General features: G+C 41.0%; 1 long non-coding RNA gene across 1 annotated transcript in view; it reads right to left on the bottom strand.

Annotated features, from left to right (window-relative positions):
• Window positions 1-19,000, bottom strand: part of LOC119248283 (uncharacterized) — a 140,985-nt gene that overhangs the window by 117,439 nt on the left and 4,546 nt on the right. The window lies entirely within an intron of this gene.

Below are 19,000 nucleotides of genomic sequence, written 5' to 3'. Positions count from 1 at the left end.
CTGCCCGCAGCCTCTGCAGCGCCAGTTCGATCCCAAACTTCTCCCCGGCCACCGGAGGAGGGTCCCACATGGCACGCAGACCTCTCCTGCCATCCGCTGCTCCCCTCAGCAGTGTACTTCGGTCCTTCTGCCTGCTCTGCTCCCCACTCTGGCTCTGGTGAATTCTCTCACCCTCCCGCGCTTCTGACTGTACCCAGTGCTTGTATAAATAAATAAATCAATAAAAAAAAAATCAAAAGGTATTTAGGGCTGGGGCTGTTAATATATGAGCCTCTTTCTGGAAAGCTCTTTTCTTTTCAGACATTTGATGAACTACTACTCATATTTTAATTTTTTAAGGTTTATTTTATTTATACAAGAACTGGGGTACAGGCCAGATGCGCGGAAGGGTGAGAGGATTCACCAGAGACAGAGCAGGGAGCAGAACAGGCAGACTGACAAAATACACTGCTGAGGGGAGCAGCAGGCGAGACAGGAGAGGTCTGACACCATGTGGGTTGCTCTGAGGCCGGACATTTTAATATTAACCTAGCACACCAGGTACTCATGAAGTTTTCAGACCTCCATCCCCCTACCTTCACCCGATCAAAGAAGCAACTCCTCTCCTAGGTTCCCATTACAACCAGAATATGACTCTAATACATTATCTTCTTTATTATATTCTCTGCTCCCAGAGGGTGAGGTGTCCACCTCCCCATCCTTTCCCAGGTTCCCTTTCCTCTGACATATTTGGGGAAGTTGGAGGCACAGGATGTACCCAGTTTCCACACTCCTGCTTGTTTCCAGTTGCCTTTGAGTCATCAGGTCAAGGTTCCCAGTCCCATTGACACTATTATGCAGAACAAAATGGTCTCTCTGAATTGTATTCTCTCCCTCCAGACCACAGCCCTGCCTTTAGGGGAGAGAAGGTGCACTATTCACCAGGGAAGAGTTCAGATTCAATTTCTAACAATGAAGCCATCACACCTGAGTAAATCATGTTAACCTTCTAGTGTATGAAAATAGTGACGGTCATCTACTGTCCCAACAGCAATTTTTTCCTTCCTTTCATCCTTCCTTATCCTATCCCAGCTCTGAACCAGGCATGGGTTTCTCACCCAAACAAGGTCAGGAGTTACTTGAAGGCAGGGATATGCCATACTCATCTTTACATCTCTAGGGAAAATAGGATTCCTGGTACAAAAGTTAGTGAGGAAGAAGAGGACTTGACAAGCTCCTTGCCACTCTTCTTTGGCAACTAATCCCCCCAAATATGGGTAATTCAGGCTTGCTGGGAAATTCTACTTGCCAGACCCTGAAGCAATCTGAGCCGAGAGCTGTGCCAACTATGAGAGAAGAAATATTAAAACAGGCCATGACTTGTTACTTGCATAATTATGTTTAAATTTTGATTTAGTTCTTTTTTCATGTAGTACAAAATGTGTATGTATATATGATGTACATGTCATATATATATTATTAAATTCTTATGATTTGACACACTTTGTAATAGTAACATTATAATTATATATTCAGGTTTCTGTCCATTGAAAATGGAACAAGTTTTGGCATTATAACTTGCATTTACAGTACTTGGTTGGAAAAATCATGCTACCTATTCAAAGCAAATGGAGATGAAATCTTGTCATTTGGGACAACAGATGGACCTTGAAGGGATTATGTTAAGTGAAATAAGTAAAATGAGAAAGACAAATACAAATACTATGAGAGTTCACTCACATGTGGAAAATAAAGAAACAAAGCAAATGAACAACAAAACAAACAAATTTATATTGTGATGACAGAATGGTGGTTACCAAAGGGGATGAAGAATGGGTAAAATAGGTAAAGTTGTCAGTTATACAAAAATATATGGAAATTAGACTTTGGTGGTGATTAAAAATACAATATTTGACGTATAAATACAATAATTGAAGTATAAAGCTCTACACTTGAAACTTAGGCAATATTATAAGCCAATAATCACCTGAACTAAAAGAAAAGTTTCCCATTTGGATAAACAAATAAAATGGAGATGATAGAGTCAAGAAGACTGACTTAGTCTTTTCAATCATTAAATCCGTATATTTGAAAGAAACCACTTTAAAAAAAAAAAAAGAAACCATTTTTGCACTGAGCAAAATATCATTGATATTTTCACCCTGAATATCTGTTAACTTCAAGTCTCTGTTAAACAATCAGCTCTGGGTTTTACAGTAAGGCAGACCTGGGCGCAACACTTCCCCGATGGTGACTTTGTACACAGGGGCACCTCAGTTCAGATTTCTAGGTTGCCCCATGCTAAAAATTATAATCTAGTAAGTCTGAGATGGGATATAGCGATTTTATGTAGATTCTACTTCCTAAACTTCAATTTTGAATAAAGTTTAGACTTATCCAAAAGTTACAAATCCTGCAAATATCGTATTTGTCCTCAAACATTCACAAACTGATTCTCGCATCAATGATCACTGCATTGTTCTCATGGTGATTTTCTATATCCCTGGGCTTGTAAGTAGAATCCTTCTGTAAGGAAGAATTGCTCCTTCTCTTCAGTTTATTTACTTTTCAATTTTTTATTCATATCCATATGAGCTCATGGAAATTTATTTTACTCTTAGTCCAGTACTATCATTATTTTTTTAATTCAAAATAATCTAATCTTAAATTAGATTAAAGGTAAAGGAATATTGACTTGGCCTTTCCAAGTCTGTTTCCTCATCTGTAAAATGAAAATAACACTGATCTTGAAAGGTTGTAAGGATTATTAATATCATGCATATAGTCCTCAGCTCTGCTTAAGATATAATAGACGCTCAACATATACTAGCCACAGTGTCACTGCAGCCATCATATAAACATATGTGTCAAATATAGAGAAGAGCCAATAGTGCAATGAAGTCTGGCCAGTTGTAGAGCAGATTCAGAAACACAAATCAGGCCAGAATGCCATTTTGAAGTTAGAAGAACAGGACCGGCTGCTACTAACCATCCCTGATGTTAGGCAAATCGTTTACCCATCTGGAACCTGATGCCTCATGCATAAACAGAAGGTCCTGACCAGTTCTAACATTGTGTGATACTAAACTATTTCAAATACAAAGAAAGATTTCGCAATGCACACAAAATCAGGAAACAAACCAATAATGCTCATACAGTGACTTGGAGAAGGGACAAAAACATAATGCAAGAATTTGCTGCCACCAAACAAGAAGAGCAAGGAAAGTGACATGGGACTAACTTCTCATGGGGCTCCTGCTCCTTCTCCAATGTATAACCTTTCTTATTTGCTTGCATCTGACCATTACATAACACTTTTTTAAAAAATCATTCTTTTTTTATTTAAAAGATTTATTTGTTTATTCATACAAGAACTGGGGTACAGGCCAAAAGCGTGGGGGTGAGAGGATTCACCAGAGACAGAATAGGGAGCAGGACAGGCAGATTGACACTGCTGAGGGGAGCAGCAGGCATGTCAGGAGAGGTCTGCTGTGCCATGTGGGATGCTCCCTGGCCAGGGATCGAACTCGTGCTTCAGTGGCTGCAGATTGCCTCATAGGTTGCGTCTTAATCCCTTGAGCTACCAGGGAGGGCCCCTAAAAAATCATTCTTATAGATGACAATCATAACCAACTTTTTCCATACCACTTACAATAATTGTGTTCTAAAAGCTCATGTGAAGAATAAAAACTTCCAAAGGAAAGAAATTGAGCTCTTCATCTGCATTGTTCAATTGTGTATCACCAGCCACTGGAACAGTGTCTGGCATTTCGTGTGCGTTCAAAAAATGTGCACTGATTAAATGAATGAATCAAAAAAGAACAAACCACTCTGCAAACATTAGACAGGTGGGGAAAGTGTTTTGTAAGAGGGTAACAATGTGATCACTTCAGAGGAGTTGTAAAGCTGAGCCTGGGTTGGGGAGAGAAAGAAAACTTGTTCCTTGTCTGACACAGGCTATAAGGTAACAGAGACAGGTTGAAATGGGAGCTGCCACTGCGGCTCTCTCCCCCGAGTTTCTTCCTCTGAAAAAAAAAAAAAAAAAAAAATGCTCTTTAACACCAGGACACAGAACCTTCACATAGAGAACAAAAACCAATGGCCCAAGTTTCTGGCATCAGTGATAAGATGTGAGACTTATTCAGGTTCCACATTTCATGTGATTCAGATATTACTCTCTCCTAAAGGTAAGGACATGGACAATTCCTAAGCATCTCTGAAAATAACTTTAACATGCCCATTAACACCACCTCCAGACATACACCAAAATTAAATCCCTGCCTTGTATGTTTTCCCAACATCTACTCTTCAACTGGCCAGACTGTTTCACAGAAATATTTAACCTGCTCTCCTCTAATGAGGAAACTGGCTACAGGAACCCCTCTGGAAAACTGCTTTATAGGGGAGACATAAAATCCTTGTGGTGCTTTAGTGATCACATCTTGGATAAGACCGGGATAGAATGGGAATTTTACCAAGCTGTACTGTACAGTGCATTATAGCATAGTGGATGTTTCCAGGGTAATTCCACTCCATCTCTCTTCGTTGTCTTCTAACTAAGTTCTTTCTCATTAACCTAAAAATGCTTAACACAGGCTATACACTCTGGTCACAGAGGCAACCACCCCTATGCTGTCAGGACACACAGAAAGTAGCCTTGGATCAAAAGTGAACTTCAATGACTGACCCTCCTCCTTGCAGCCCTGACTCAGTTACCATACCTGAAACCTTCATCCTGTAGGTTCCTAAGCTAAGCAGTGCCCTTAAGAGGAAATGTTTGGGATGTTGAACCCATTACTAATAATAAAACCAAGAGTTTTCATTTTATTTAATAGACATGGAAGCACTTTAAAATGTGGTTACGGGCTTCCCTCGTGGCACAAGGAGTTAAGCACCACACTATGAAGCAATCCGCAGCCTCTGCAGCACAAGTTCAATCCCCGGCCCACCAGGGAGCAACCCACATGGTGCAGCAGACCTCTCCTATCTTGTCCGCTGCTTCTCTCAGCAGTGTATTTTAGTCAGTCTGCCTGTTCTGTTCCCCACTCCGTCTCTGGTGAATCCTCTCACCTCCCAGACCTCTGGCCTGTACCCCAGCTCTTGTATGCATTAATAAATAAATCTTTTGAAAAAAAGTGGTTATCATGGGCACTCCAGTATCATCAGGCAAATGAAAGAGGAGGCTTGATAGAGAAGACAAACATCCTGGCCTTGGAGTAAGGCTTTTAAATTCCTAGTTGTACCCATTTCTCACTGTGTGACCCTACCTAGCTACTTCATCTTTCCAAAACACCATGGTCTCCATGTAAAATGGAGACAATAAATAATCATCCCAATGTGTTATCAGTATTTAGTAAAATAATAGATGCAAAAGTGCCAAGCCCAAATTAAGGGTGCAATCAGTTTTCCTTTCCTTCCTTCACAAACTTGCCTTTGCCAATCAAGAAAGGAAAAGGGGGCCCCCCTGTTGCCTGCAGCCTCTGCAGCAACAGTTCAATCCCCAGCCACCGGTGAGGGTCAAACATGGCGCGCAGATCTCTCCTGCTATGCCCGCTGCTCCCCTCAGACTGTTTCATCAGTCTGCCTGTTCTGCTCCCCGCTCTGGCTCTGGTGAATTCTATCACCCTCCCGCGCTTCTGACTGTACCCAGTGCTTTATGAATAAATAAATAAATCTTTTAAAAAAAAAAAAAGAAAGGAAAAGGAAGACTGGAAAGAAAAATGGTTCAGACTCAGGTTTTAAGTCCCATTCCCACTTTTTTTTTTTAAGCTCATTAGAGATTATGTCAGGCCAAAGAAGGCCAAAGAAACCTTGAGAAAATTGCACAGAAGAGTGTTTGCAAAATAAGAAGCAAAGATGGAATAGTCCAGCATCAGAAAATGGGCCCTGTTCATGACCCAGGTTCTGCAGATTTCAGAACTTGCTGGGCTACTTCCCAGGGAAATGAAGGAGAGAGGAAATCATGAGGAAAAGTGGAGAATTCCTATTTCCCATCACAAAATTATTCCCCATCACAACTGGCAACTGAGGAAACCCAGAACTGAGGAGACAGGATCAAAAGTTTCATCTCTTCACTGTCATTATTTTAAACATGTGTTGTAGCAGGAGTAGTCTTAGTTCATGACACAGTAAACACGGATAAGCAGTTCCACAGAATTTGGGGATGGGGTGAGGACACAAGTCAACCCAATGTCATCAGGTGGTCATTACTTAATACAAATGAATTACATAGTGCCACCAGCAGGAGATACAAATGATATTGCTTTAAAAAACAATAATAACAAAGGCATTTAAAAAAGCAAGGAAGTGATAACCACAAATGTCAGGACATTGGTTACCTCTAAGGAAGGGTGAGGGGTGTGGTCTAGGAGGTAAACAAAGGAGGGGGTTGGGGCTGATGATATTCCATTTCTTGATTGATGGGTATTCACTTTGTAATTATTCATTGTACTCTACGCTATTTCATAATTTCAAAGGTTAAAAAAAGAAAGAAGATAATAACCCTCCCTTCCTTGAGATTAAAAAAAAACACTGTTGCACAGCTTAGCTCTAGTTATTTAAACAACTTCCTCGGTTGATGTTTATGTTCCTACCATAGATTGTTAGTCTGGAAGAAAAAAAAGAAGGTGAATTTTTAAGAAGCCACAAGTAGACCATTGTTAACATTCCAGTATAAGTGACATACCAGTGATGGTTTTAATGGTGGAGCATATTTGAGTTTATTTTTAAGACTACAACTAACCTAGAGTCAAATTCAGTGGAGATCCACAAGATGTCAGAAAGTTCTCCGAGAGGTTGTCAGTGTTGACCAATCAAAGTCTCCAGCACCATATAAGGGGGAGATACAAATGGGGTTATGAAATCATCAGAAAAAGTCCAAAATTTGTAGGAAATATTAAGAATCTCATTCTTCCAATCTTCTAATTCAGGGCATAGCGGAGCCTCGGGGCCTCTATGTGAAGAAAATCCCTCCTGTGTTTGGCATCTGAGTGACTCACCCAGAAAACCATCCACTGCGTGCAGTAAAGAGGAAATGAATCATGGAAGCTTCTGACCTTTGCCCTTGTCATCCCAGTATAGAGATACCACCCACAAACAGTCTCAACAGAGCTGGAGACAGAGCAGTCAAACAAAGCACACACCAAAAAAAATGATGCAAATCCATTGGCAGAGAGCAAAATAATCAGGACAAGATAATGCAGCTCAGGGAATGCAGGATAATCACTGATTTTATGATACAGATAACTAAGCAGCTGAACTGTCATTGAGGACAATTTGGCTATGCACACTGACCTGTTATCTTAAGCAGTTATCTGAACTCCTTCTACCACCAGCTGGGGAGGATTGAGGTAAAGGGGGGCAGCATGGAGGAGAATAATGTCCTGATACTCCTTGGAATCTCCATTTTAAGTTTGGTATTTGAAGAATCTGCTTGGCTTGCTTATAGAAAGCAGACCAAACTCAGGTCAAGTATGAAAATTGGAATGAACTTGACAGACTCATTTGCAATGTCTGTATTCAAAAAGGCAAGAAGTTTACAATAACTGATAGAGGATTCCTAACACAATCTGCAGAATTTTCTACAGCATAGTCAATACTGCAGGTTATGATTTCAGTTTTAAACGAAATCAGAATTCCTTCAAAGTGCTAATCTGAACGCTAAGTATAGTTCATCCAAAAACATGGACAGAGTAGAAAAGAAACACCTAAAAAGGACGAAGGAAAACCTCTAACTATCTACATTACTGAACAGTAGTGCATTTGGGAACTATCCATGGAGGTGATATTTTTCTCAGCCTCCCTGTTCACCCAGCAGCAGTGACAGCATAGTGACTATGTGCTGAGCTTTGGAGTTCAAAGGCAATTCCCTCCTCTCCAAGATGAGGTTCTCAACATAATTTCTCTCCTCGTTTGGGTCTATAAATCATAATACAGTTTCCTATATACCTTGCTATAAACAAATACACCATCCCTAAAAAAGTTTCACTCAGGCCTTGACTAAGAAACCTTGCTGGGGCTGGTAAGGAAACTGGGAAGTAGGCACATGCATGCCGCTCAGCTGAATTCTGGGCTCTGAACCGTGCTGATAACTCAGGTTGATAGAAAGCACCGGCTCTCAGATGGTGTTCTGTGACAGCTCAAAAGGTAGATTGGGGCTAACCTTAGAAATTTTCTTTTGTTCTACAACACTTCCATGCCACTCCCAGCTCTGTCACTTTCATATTCTCTCGTCTTACCCACACCAACATCACCTCACTTTAGAGAAAGGAGATTAGTCATTTCCAGGTAGATAGGCAAGAATTATTGGTCCACACCCTGTTACTGCCCTCAGCATTCACTAATAGAAATGGAAGTGATTCAGTCTTCCTCACTGTGGAATTGCAGCTGCAAGGTTATAAGATTTGCATACAATTGGTATCAGGGAGTTCCATTGTTATCTTTCCACTCCCTTTATGAAGTTCTATAGCCATTTTTATGGTATTTTCAAGGAATGAACTAGCATCTTATCTGTAATAATAATTTTTAAACAGATAGCATCTATTCAACACTTTCCATATGCAAGGTGTTCTACTAAAGATTTTATAGACAATAACCTTTTAATCTTCATAGTAACCATGTTATAGAGACACTGGTTTCATCCCTATTTTATAGATAAGAAACTCCCGTTAGAGAGATTGTGTAAACTGCCCCAAATCAAGGTCATACATAAATAGCCAGGATGCTAGCAGAGAGCTTTTCAAAGCTAGAAACTGAGCTCTCCACAATCACATGGTGGGCCATAGGAGGCTGGGGGCAGAAGAAACAAGTGAATTGTATTCGTTGCCACAAGGATTTTAGTCGCCTTTCCTTATATTCAGATATGTAATCACATTGGGCAGTAGAGTGGAAATGTAGTAAAATCCTCATTCCATGTGGTCCTTCTAGCTGTCATCTGTAAATTTTCTTTATTTCTTTCTTATGTGAAAGAAATAAAAAAGGGAAGAAAACTGTCTGCAAAATTCCTCTGTTTCTAGCCTGATTTCCCTATTCCTTGATAATGGGGAATATGACCTTTCTGAAAAGATGGTCTTTCAAGCTTAGCCAATAAAAGTCCCATCAGAAACACCTCATCAAGCACACATTGTAAGAGGCCAATTGAGTTCAGCTTCTTATTTGGAATTCATCTTCTGACCTTCTGCTGAGAACAACAGTAGAGACAAGACAAATCACTCTCTCATCTACCTCCATTTTTAAACTGAGCTAACCTGTCAGCAATATATCAAGCATGTGTCATGTGCTCTAGGATTATAACAATCACCATGTAGCAATCAGGGAAGAATTAGACAGTGTGTCTTTAATGAGTACTTGCTCCCAATAGCTGTTCAGTCTTTAGCTGATATACAGTACAGCTGATTTCTGATTCTGGGTCTCACTATGATCAAAACTACATTTATATGTTTATTTTATGTTTAATTACTAGTTTAAAGAGTCAGGATTTCTTTTGGCTAATCTGACTTCTGACTCTCAGGATAGAGAAGGGATATTGGAAAAGGAACCCAACTAATAGATTTTAAATTTTACTGGTATCACAGTAGTTGGAAAAATTCTAGGGAAACTAAAATCTTTGAGATCAGGGAAGAAAATATGTTGATTCTCTTCTACTGAATTAGTTTTAAACCCCATATTATATCAGGAAGTTTTGTCCTTTAGATTTCAGATTTTAGTATCAGACAGATCTGGTACAAACTCTGGTTGTCTACACTGACAAGCTCTAATTTATCCAAGTTACTCAAGCTAACTGAGGATCAACCTCCATCTAGAAAATGGGTTGTGAAAACTTAATGCATCTCTAATGTGAAGGACTAGCATAGTGCCTGGAACAGAATAAGAGCTCAATAAATGGCAGCATATGAAAAAGAAAAGGAAAGGAAAGAAAAGGAAAGACACAAAGGAAGGAAGGGAGGTAGGGAGGTAGGAAGGCACATTGTATTTCTCCAGTCAACCAATCTGAAAATTGCAGATTCACAGACGGCATGGCTTGTGCAAGATGAGGCCTCACAGCACAGTGAAGACTTGCCACAAGAATCTGACTACAGATCAGATTTTGCTATAAGGAAGGTCTATTCAGGACCTGTCCAAAGGGCACTTCATGATTATTGAGATGCCCCTTTTCATGGAAGTTCACCACTATCACATTCCCCAAGAAACCCAAAGGGAAAAACCTGTTTCAGACACCAGTGGAAGAAGATTAACAGGCAGAGAGATTCACAGAGAGAGAGAGTGGGGATTTGCCCAGATAATCAACAATAACTGGCATCAAAGAAAAAGGATTTTGAATTCAAACTAGATAATTGGCAGAAAGAGAGAGTCAGTCAAAGCATGTGGACTAGAGTCTCAGTTCCAGTTAACCGGGAGTCACTAAAAGACTTCAACCAAGTGATTTGAACCACATGGATCGCCTACATTCAGAACTCTGGATCAAATAACTTCATCCCAAAATAAAGCTGGTGGGAAAATTTAGAGTGGCATTTGATAATCTTTAAACAAAATATGAATGGCAAGTGTTATATATCTTTTCCCTGTTGGCAGTCTTATCATGAACTTGGCATGGGAGAGGGATCACCAAAATTTGCCCAAAATAACTTTCCTTATTAGGGATGTATAATTAATTTCTAAGTGAGAAACCCACAAGTAACATAATGAAGATTAAAAGAAAAACTCCATTCTGAGTCTTATTGATTAGAGTCAGATAGAACAAAAATGCAAAACAAATCGCAGTACATAACAAGCCATAAGAAATCAAACCAGGCTGGGGGAAGAATAGAGGGTAAGTAACAAAATGAGCCAAAGAGAAAATTGGCAAGTTCTCACAGAATCTACAGAGAATGGGAGGAGAAAACATAGAAGTTGACAGGAAAAGATTCAAGAAAGAAACTGTGGGAAAATGCTCAAGTGCCTTGAGGAGGAGCCAAGTTTTTAGGGGTGGGAGAGATGAAATGATAACATCTGCTGACCGGCTTAGCTCTCAAAGGCAGAATCAGGAGTCTCCTTAAGACCTTGAAGAAAGGAGAGGACTCCCAGAGATGAAACAGGGGGCTGTCCTGTGTGAGCGTTACAGAAAGAGTGTCATGCATATTGCAAAAATGAAGGAAGGACTGAGGCTGTGAACTGTAACAATATAACAATAAAAATTTGTTTCATCTCATCATGGAAAGATTTTTTTTTTCTTCTGAGGTAATCTTTAGGGAGAGCAACTCCCATGTATTTTTCTCCCAGCTCCTCTGTTGTGAGGGGAAGTGGCAGGAACAAGTTAACCTCATACTACAGAAGACTGAGGGTACCTGAGAGGTGGCAATATTTAGTGACTCAGCTTGACCCTGGCAGCTGGAAGCACGGAGGCGTGACATCCAGCTCAGAGCTTCCGGCTGCCAACTGAGGGCTCCAATGACCTGTCCTCCCTTGGGAATTCAAGAGATTGCCTGGCTTTGGCAGCTGTCCCTAGTTATCAGTATCCTAAAACAGTCACAGTCCTCAATCAAGTCCTCAAAGCAGCACTAGAGGCACCTTAAAGCACTCCTCACTGCACATCTTGCACTTGCATGAACAAATGCTATTAGTTTACCATCAGAAAATACCCACCACTTTCATTATCTCTCACACGGAGTTTTGCAAAAGCCTCTTAACTGGCCTGGGTACCTTTGTCCCTGTCCTAACCCAGCAGGCAATTGGTTTTTCTAAATTTTAAGAAAGGTCCTAGGACCTTTCTGCTCAAACCCTTCAAAAGTGTTCAGTCTTAAGGAGTAGAAGCTAAAGCCCTGGTAGTGGCCTGAAGGGCCCCACCTACTCTAGTGCCTACTATCTCTTTACCACATCAATGTCTACTTTTCACCTTCCTCTCTCTACTCTATTTATTGGTTTCCTTTCACAACTTCAAATATGCCAGGTATACCTAGAGTTGCCAGATATAAGGAAGAAAAATACAGGACACTCATTTTTCTTGTGTAAATATGCTTCAAATACTGCATGGCAAAGTTCTATTTTAAAATTATATGTTGTTTATCTGAACTCCACATTTCCTGTATTTTCTCTGGCAAGCCCAGGTATATTTCCCCCTCAAGCCCTTTGTACTACTTGTTCCTGCTGCCTAAATACACTTCCTGTGATAGGTGTGGGGCTCACTGCCTCACTTACCAACCTTTTGCTCAAATGTCACCTTGGTGAGGCTGGACAAAGTCAGCTGAAAAATTATAATCTATTTCTTCTTGCCTCTTTTCTCCCCTTTTTTTTTTAAAGATTTATTTATTTATTTATACAAGCACTGGGTGCAGTCAGAAGCGCGGGACAGTGAGAGAATTCCCCAGAACCAGAGCGGGGAGCAGAGCAGGCAGAAGGACCCAAGTACACTGCTGAGGGGAGCAGCGGGCGCGGCAGGAGAGGTCTGCGCGCCATGTGGGACCCTCTCTGGCGGCCAGGGATCAAACCGGTGCTGCCACTGCAGATGCTGTGGGCAGCTTCGCAACCCTGCCCTCAACCGCTGTGCCATGAGGGGAGGCCACTCCTCTTTTTTTTTTTTTGAGATTTATTTGTTTATGCATACAAGAGCTGGGGTACAGGCCAGAGGTGAGGGTGTGGGGGGGGGAGTGTGTGTGAAAGGATTCACCAGAGACAGAGTGGGGAGCAGAACAGGCAGATTGACTGAAATACACTGCTGAGGGGAGCAGTGGGCAAGCCAGGAGAGGTCACTTGAGCCATGTAGGTTTCTCCCTGGCCGGCTGGGCATCGAACTCGTGCTACAGAGGCTGTGGGTTGCTTAATAGTGCGGTGCTTAACCCCTTGTACAACCAGGGAGGCCCTTTCCTCTTTATTTTTCTTAAAATCATAATTTGTTTATGTATTGCTGGTGTCCCCAACTGGAATATAAACCCCATGCGAGCAGGGTTGGGGTTATTTTATTGCTGTTTTTGACTTAGTTCACTGCTAGCTCCCTAGCACCTAGAACATCACTGATCCCTAGGAGACTGCCAGTGACTGTTGACTGAGTGAATGAACCTCTCAAACCTGCTGATAAGAGCTAACAATAAAACACCCCTGATCAAGGACCTTCATGCTCTGCCTTCTTTCTACTTGGAGCTTACTAAAAAGCAGCCCACCCCACTCCCAACAGAGCAGCTCCAGAATAAATCAGCTTTCTTGGCTCCCCACAACATGTGTTATTTGATTTAATATTGATTTTAAATACGAGAACTCCAAACTTCAAAAAATGTGTTTAATGCATTAGCTAACTTTGTCTAATGCTTTACATTTTACAAAATTCTTTCAACACATGTACCACTTTGAATGCCTTAAATGTACTAAAACAGATTCACAATTACCAAATGAAAAAAATGTGGATTCCATCAAGATAATTACATTTGTAAGGACAGTCGTCCTCAACCCAACCCAAAGTAATTCAGCTCAATCCCTTTCATACTCACCCTGCTGAAAGTGTCCCCTTTTGAATCAAGCTGAAACTGTTACTATTGTAACTTGTGAAAATACAACAACAGTGACTACATCTTGATTTTGCATGTGCCTGTGTGTATGCTGTGTGCGTGATTTTAAGAGACCAGTAGCCTTCATCCCCTATTGTGAGTAATGAGTCCAGGTAGTTAACTGAACTTCAACAGTCTTATAACCAGCAAAGTCTCCTAGGTGTTTATGTTAGAGCATGAGAAAAGTATACGTTGTTATGTGCTTCCCAACAAGCCAATGTACAGCCCCTCTATTTTGCAATTAGAGAGAAAAAGTCATTTAGGAACTTAATTCATTTACACACTACACGCCTAGTTCCTTGAGCACTTGTGGGAAAAGCTAGTGAGTCCACGACCAGCTACTGTAGCAGCTGCTAGCAACCTGGGCAACACCCCAGGACTGGGGGGGGGGGGCAGGAAGGCAGGGGGAAATGTTAATAATTCTTTACTATCCTTAGATCTTATCCCAGAGTATCCAGTATAATTGATCCAGGGCACAGCCTGGACATGCGAGTTTTTAAATCTCCCTAAGCAAGCCTATTAAAAAGACCTGGTTGAGAATTACTGTTTTTAAGTTTCCCCAAAATGCACAGCGAAGTAAGTCCTTTCCAGTTTTCACTGAGAAGTCATGTTTTCCAGGTTTTAAAAGATCCTCTCCACCTTATAAAGAAGTAGATGAATTTGAAGGTGGAAAAAAACCAACAATTCAGATATTATCTAAAATCAATGTGTACTATTTGAAGGGGGAAAAAAATCCAGCTTTACTATAAACAAAGCAAGTTTCAGTTCAGCAGCCCTGGGAAACTCCCCAATTTAACATAGTCTTTCAAGGATCCTCACATGCCATAATTGTGGCAGCAGAAATAATAAATGACAATGTGTTCTTTATTCACACCAAATACACCAGTGAACTTCAAAAGAAAATCTGCGTTTAGAGTTTAATTACTGTTTATTCCCTATATTCAAATCAGCTTTCTTTGGCTGCCCCCTTCTAGATGCTCTGAGGGGATTTAATCATCTAATGTAATGCTTCCAAAAAATAGAAAGTTATCCTTGACAAATGCACTGAAAAAACATCATCAAAGAGGGCTTCCCTAGTGGCACAAGGGGTTAAGACACAGCCTATGAAACTGTCCACAGTCACTGCAGCACAAGTTCTATCCCCAGCCAGGGAGCTACCCACATGGTACAGCAGACCTCTCCTGATTCTCTGCTGCTCCCCTCAGCAGTGTATTTCAGTCTGCCTGTTCTATTCCCCACTCTGTCTCTGGTGAAGCCTCTCACCCCTCCCCCACCCATCTCTGACCTGTACCCCAGCTCTTGTACTCATAAATAAATAAATCTATCCAAAAAAATCATCAAACAATGCAAAAGAAGTTTTATGAAAAGAAACATGTTGAGTATTTTTAAAACCTTTCTAAAGTGAAACACTTCTTTTTTTAAGACAATGATTTAGGGTTAAAAACCCCAATTCTTACTTTTTAACTGGGTTTCAAATTATTATATCTATGAGAACTAAATGAAATGCCTCAAGGAAAAATATCTGTAAAGTCATTGAGATGCCATCTATGCCTGTGCTATCCAGTAGAAATATAATACTACAGAATTTAAATTTTCTAGTAGTTATGTTAAACGAAAAAGGTTGTACACAAGGTGAATTTACTTTTAAGTTTAATTTAGTAAGTATTAATGAATTTAATTTGTAATAATTTATTGAATTTTAACCCAATACAACCAAAATAGTACCATTTCAATGAAATAGATAGTTAAACAATTAATAAAATATTTTACCTTTTTTGTACAGTCTTTCAAATTCAGGGTGTGTTTTCTATACACAGCACATCTCCATGCAGACTTGCCACACTTGAAGTATTCAGCAGTCACATGTGGGTAGCAGCTGCCATATTGGAGACTGCAGGTTTATATCAACACAATAGCCTGAAATTAAAGGGAAAATTTTCCCTTCTGGTCTTAATTTTTGGCAAAGCACCATTAGCTGGGCTAAACAGAAAACCGCAGGCTCTGTGACAAATGACACATGCTGCATTCTTCCTATGCTATTAAAAAAAAAAATTTGTGTCTTTGGTGGAAATGGAAAGTATAGTTTGGCCCTTTCTGCACAATCCTAATTCACATTACTTTTCACTAGCCAAAAGGAAAGAATCTGAATGAGTCTGGCTCTCAGTAACCTTTGAATATTAATAGCAATGAGACCTAGCCATGTAGGCATAGTCATTTTAACACCTTCTTTCCCTTTGTTAGCAATATTTGCTGATCACGCTCAAATGAATCACTCTACCTTTATGAACTAGAACATTGAAAAACACTTTACAAATGCTTGTGAAGCAGGCACAAGCATTTTCCAAATACTGGGATTTGTAATTTTATTATAGAATCCTGACAACAGTCAGCCTCTTAAACAGTGCATGGGGCTACCATTGTAGACAATGTTTTTATAATACCAGAGATACTTAGGCTTATTCTTAACTTTCAATGACCTATCCAACAGGACTTGTTCAAATTTTACCTAAATCAACTTCCCATTACATGGAAAAGAAAGTCAGGCAATTTTTATCTAGGCCTCTCTCCACACACTCTTTGAAGTTACATTATTTCTTAATCACCCTTCAGCCATTGGTAAATAGGCTGCCTTCTCCAAATCAAACAAAAAGTCTCCATGTTTTCCAAGTAATGAATGATGTCAGGGAAAAAAAGTGAAGGAAACATTTATGTGTCTGCTATAAGTCAACACATTGTGACCTTCACCTCAGCCCTCAGAAAAGCAAATCAAGAAATGGCATAGTGTTTGCCACAGGAATGGGTTTCAAGACCCCGGCTATCAGTTTTGTCAATTTACTAAGATCAATAGAGTGTAGTGATGGTGTTTTGTGCAAGTATAATTTGCCTCCTTTGCAAATTTTTCAGCGTATAAAGCTTTGCATTTTAAAGAAATTGTACACATAGCATAGCCGGGATAAAAGGGATTAAGATTTCTAAAGGTTGAAGAACATATCCATTCCTCTTTTCTGAAGAATACAATCTCACCATCAGAAAGGTTTTATGTTTTGGTATATGCAATAGACATAAAGCCAGAATAAGAAACTGCCATGGATGCCTATTACTTTACACAACAAACTTGAACTCCCTCCATAGCTTGACCTCACACAGCCCACTGTCTGTCTCACTACCAGAACCACATACTTTCTAATCAGGATGGTCTCTTTACGGCCCCTCCCCCACAATTGCCCCTGCCTGCATGACTTCATCCCATTGTTTTACCTGAAATGCCCTCTATCCTCTATCCCATGCAAATGTAGATGAAGGTAATTTATCACTTATAGATTAGATTTGAAGACTAAAATACCCAAGGCTTCTTTGTCCCCAACCGAAGTAACAACTGCCCCCACTCAACACTGAAATCCAATTAGTAAGGATGCCCACCAGAATGCTTGGCTGAATTAGAAGAAACACTTTTTTTTTTTAATTATACTTTATAAGAAAAAGCTACATGTTCAAGGAAAAAGTAATTGCATATGCATGTATTTTATGAAATGTGTGGGTTATTTTATTGGGATAAACCACAAATAACATTATTTATCATTTCACTATTTTTTTTTTAAGATTTATTATTTATTTATACATACAAGAAACAGGGTACAGGCCAGAGGTTTGGGGGTGAGAGGATTCACCTGAGACAGAGTGGGGAGCAGAACAGGCATTTCTACTGAAATATACTGCTGAGGGGGAACAGTGGGTGAGACAGGAGAGGTCTGCTGTGCCATGTGGGTTATCTCCCTGGCTGGGGATCAAACTCGTGCCGCGGTGGCTGGTGATAGCTTGATAGCTCGGAGACAACACCTGTGCCACTAGGGAGGCCCACATTTCACCATTTCTAAGTGTACTGTTCAGTGGTAGGAAGTACAACCATCACTACCGTCCATCTCCATGACTTTTCCATCTTTCCTAACTGAAGTTCAATTAAAGGATAATTCCCAGGCCTCCCTGTGGCGCAGCGGTTGACCGCTGGGCTGCGAAGCTGCTTGCAGCCTCTTGCAGCACCGGTTAGATCCCGGGCCCCCGGCGAGGGTCCCACATGGCACGTAGACCTCTCCTGCCGCCCGCTGCTCCCCTCAGCAGTGTACTTCGTCCTCTGCCTGCTCTGCTCCCCGCTCTGGCTCTGGTGGATTCTCTCACCCTCCCGCGCTTCTGACTGTACCCAGTGCCTGTATAAATAAATAAATCTTTTTAAAAAAAAGGATAATTCCCTACTTCCTCCTCCTTTTCTACTTTCTGTCACTGAATCTGACTACTCTAGTTTCCTCATATGAGATGAAATCAGGCAGTGTTTGTCCTATGTCAGGCTTATTTCACTTATAATGTCCTCGAGATTCATCTATATTGTGGCATGTCAGAATTCCCTTCCTTCCTTCCTTCTTTAGGTTGAATAATGTTCCATTGTTTGTTACATACCATATTTTGTTTACCTCTTCATCTGTCAATGGATGCATGCCTTGTTTCCATCTTTTGATTAGTGTAAATAATGTTGTAATGAACAGGAGTGTACAAATATCTAATCAAGTACCTGCTTTCAATTATTTGGTATGTATACCCAAAAGTGGAATTGCCAGACTATAAGGCAATTCCATGTTGTAAAGCAGGACTGGACACAGGGCAGGTTTTCTGATCCCATGCAGACCTGGTAAAGGAGGAGTCAGAGTCCTCAGTGGCTTTTGCAGGTATTTTGTTTAGATTTTCCAGGCACATGGCAGGCAAGGGTGCTGGGGGGCCAGGAGGCTGGCAGGCCTCCCAGCCCCCAGCAAATCCTCACTCTATCTGGGCTTGTAACAGGGTGGTCCCCAGGAAAGGGGGAGGTTCCAGGTTCCCTGCCCCACCCAAGGAAGGGTGGAGCTGAGCAGGAAGAGGGGAAGCTGGAGAAGAGACTGAGGAAGGAAGGAAGCAGGATGGAGCCAGGAGACCTGGAGGAGACGCATGGATCCTAGAGACACGTAAAGAAACTGCGCTTGTCTTTTGGTCGTGGACTGGGTGACACAGATGTGGGTGAGACCTGTGGGGAGGTGACAATGGCAGTTTTTATCTTGATGTTGATTTTGCTCTTTTCCTTCCGGGCTTGTCGGTTGTTTGTGACCCTTTTCTGTGGTCCCACAGGAAGATGCTTTAGACTTGTGGCAGGCTTTGGGCCTTGTTCTGGGCAATCCCATTTGGATGGACTTTTACCCACGAGGGGACGGGTAACTCTGGATGCTTCATTTAGAAACTAGACTCTTTGCCTTTCCTGTATTGTTTCCTAGTTTTATTAAAGTTCCTTCCCATTAAAGTCTCCTATGTTTTGTGTTGATGCGGCGGATGGCAGAACCCATGTAGAATAGGCAGGTTTGCAGGGTTTGGGCTGACCCTCTCCCTGTCCTATAACAGGCTCTCTGGTGATCTCGGCTTCTCTTCGGCTTCTCTTCGGCTTCTGGCGTCCCTGTGATGCCGCCCTTAAAAGCACAGTCTTAGCGCAGGTGTACCTA

Source organism: Talpa occidentalis, unplaced genomic scaffold, assembly GCF_014898055.3.
Source record: "Talpa occidentalis isolate TD23 unplaced genomic scaffold, MPIMG_talOcc4v2.1 talOcc4.16, whole genome shotgun sequence".
In the NCBI taxonomy this organism is placed as follows: domain Eukaryota; kingdom Metazoa; phylum Chordata; class Mammalia; order Eulipotyphla; family Talpidae; genus Talpa; species Talpa occidentalis.
Note: the sequence above shows the minus strand (reverse complement) of the source record. Positions and strands in the feature narration are given on the sequence as shown.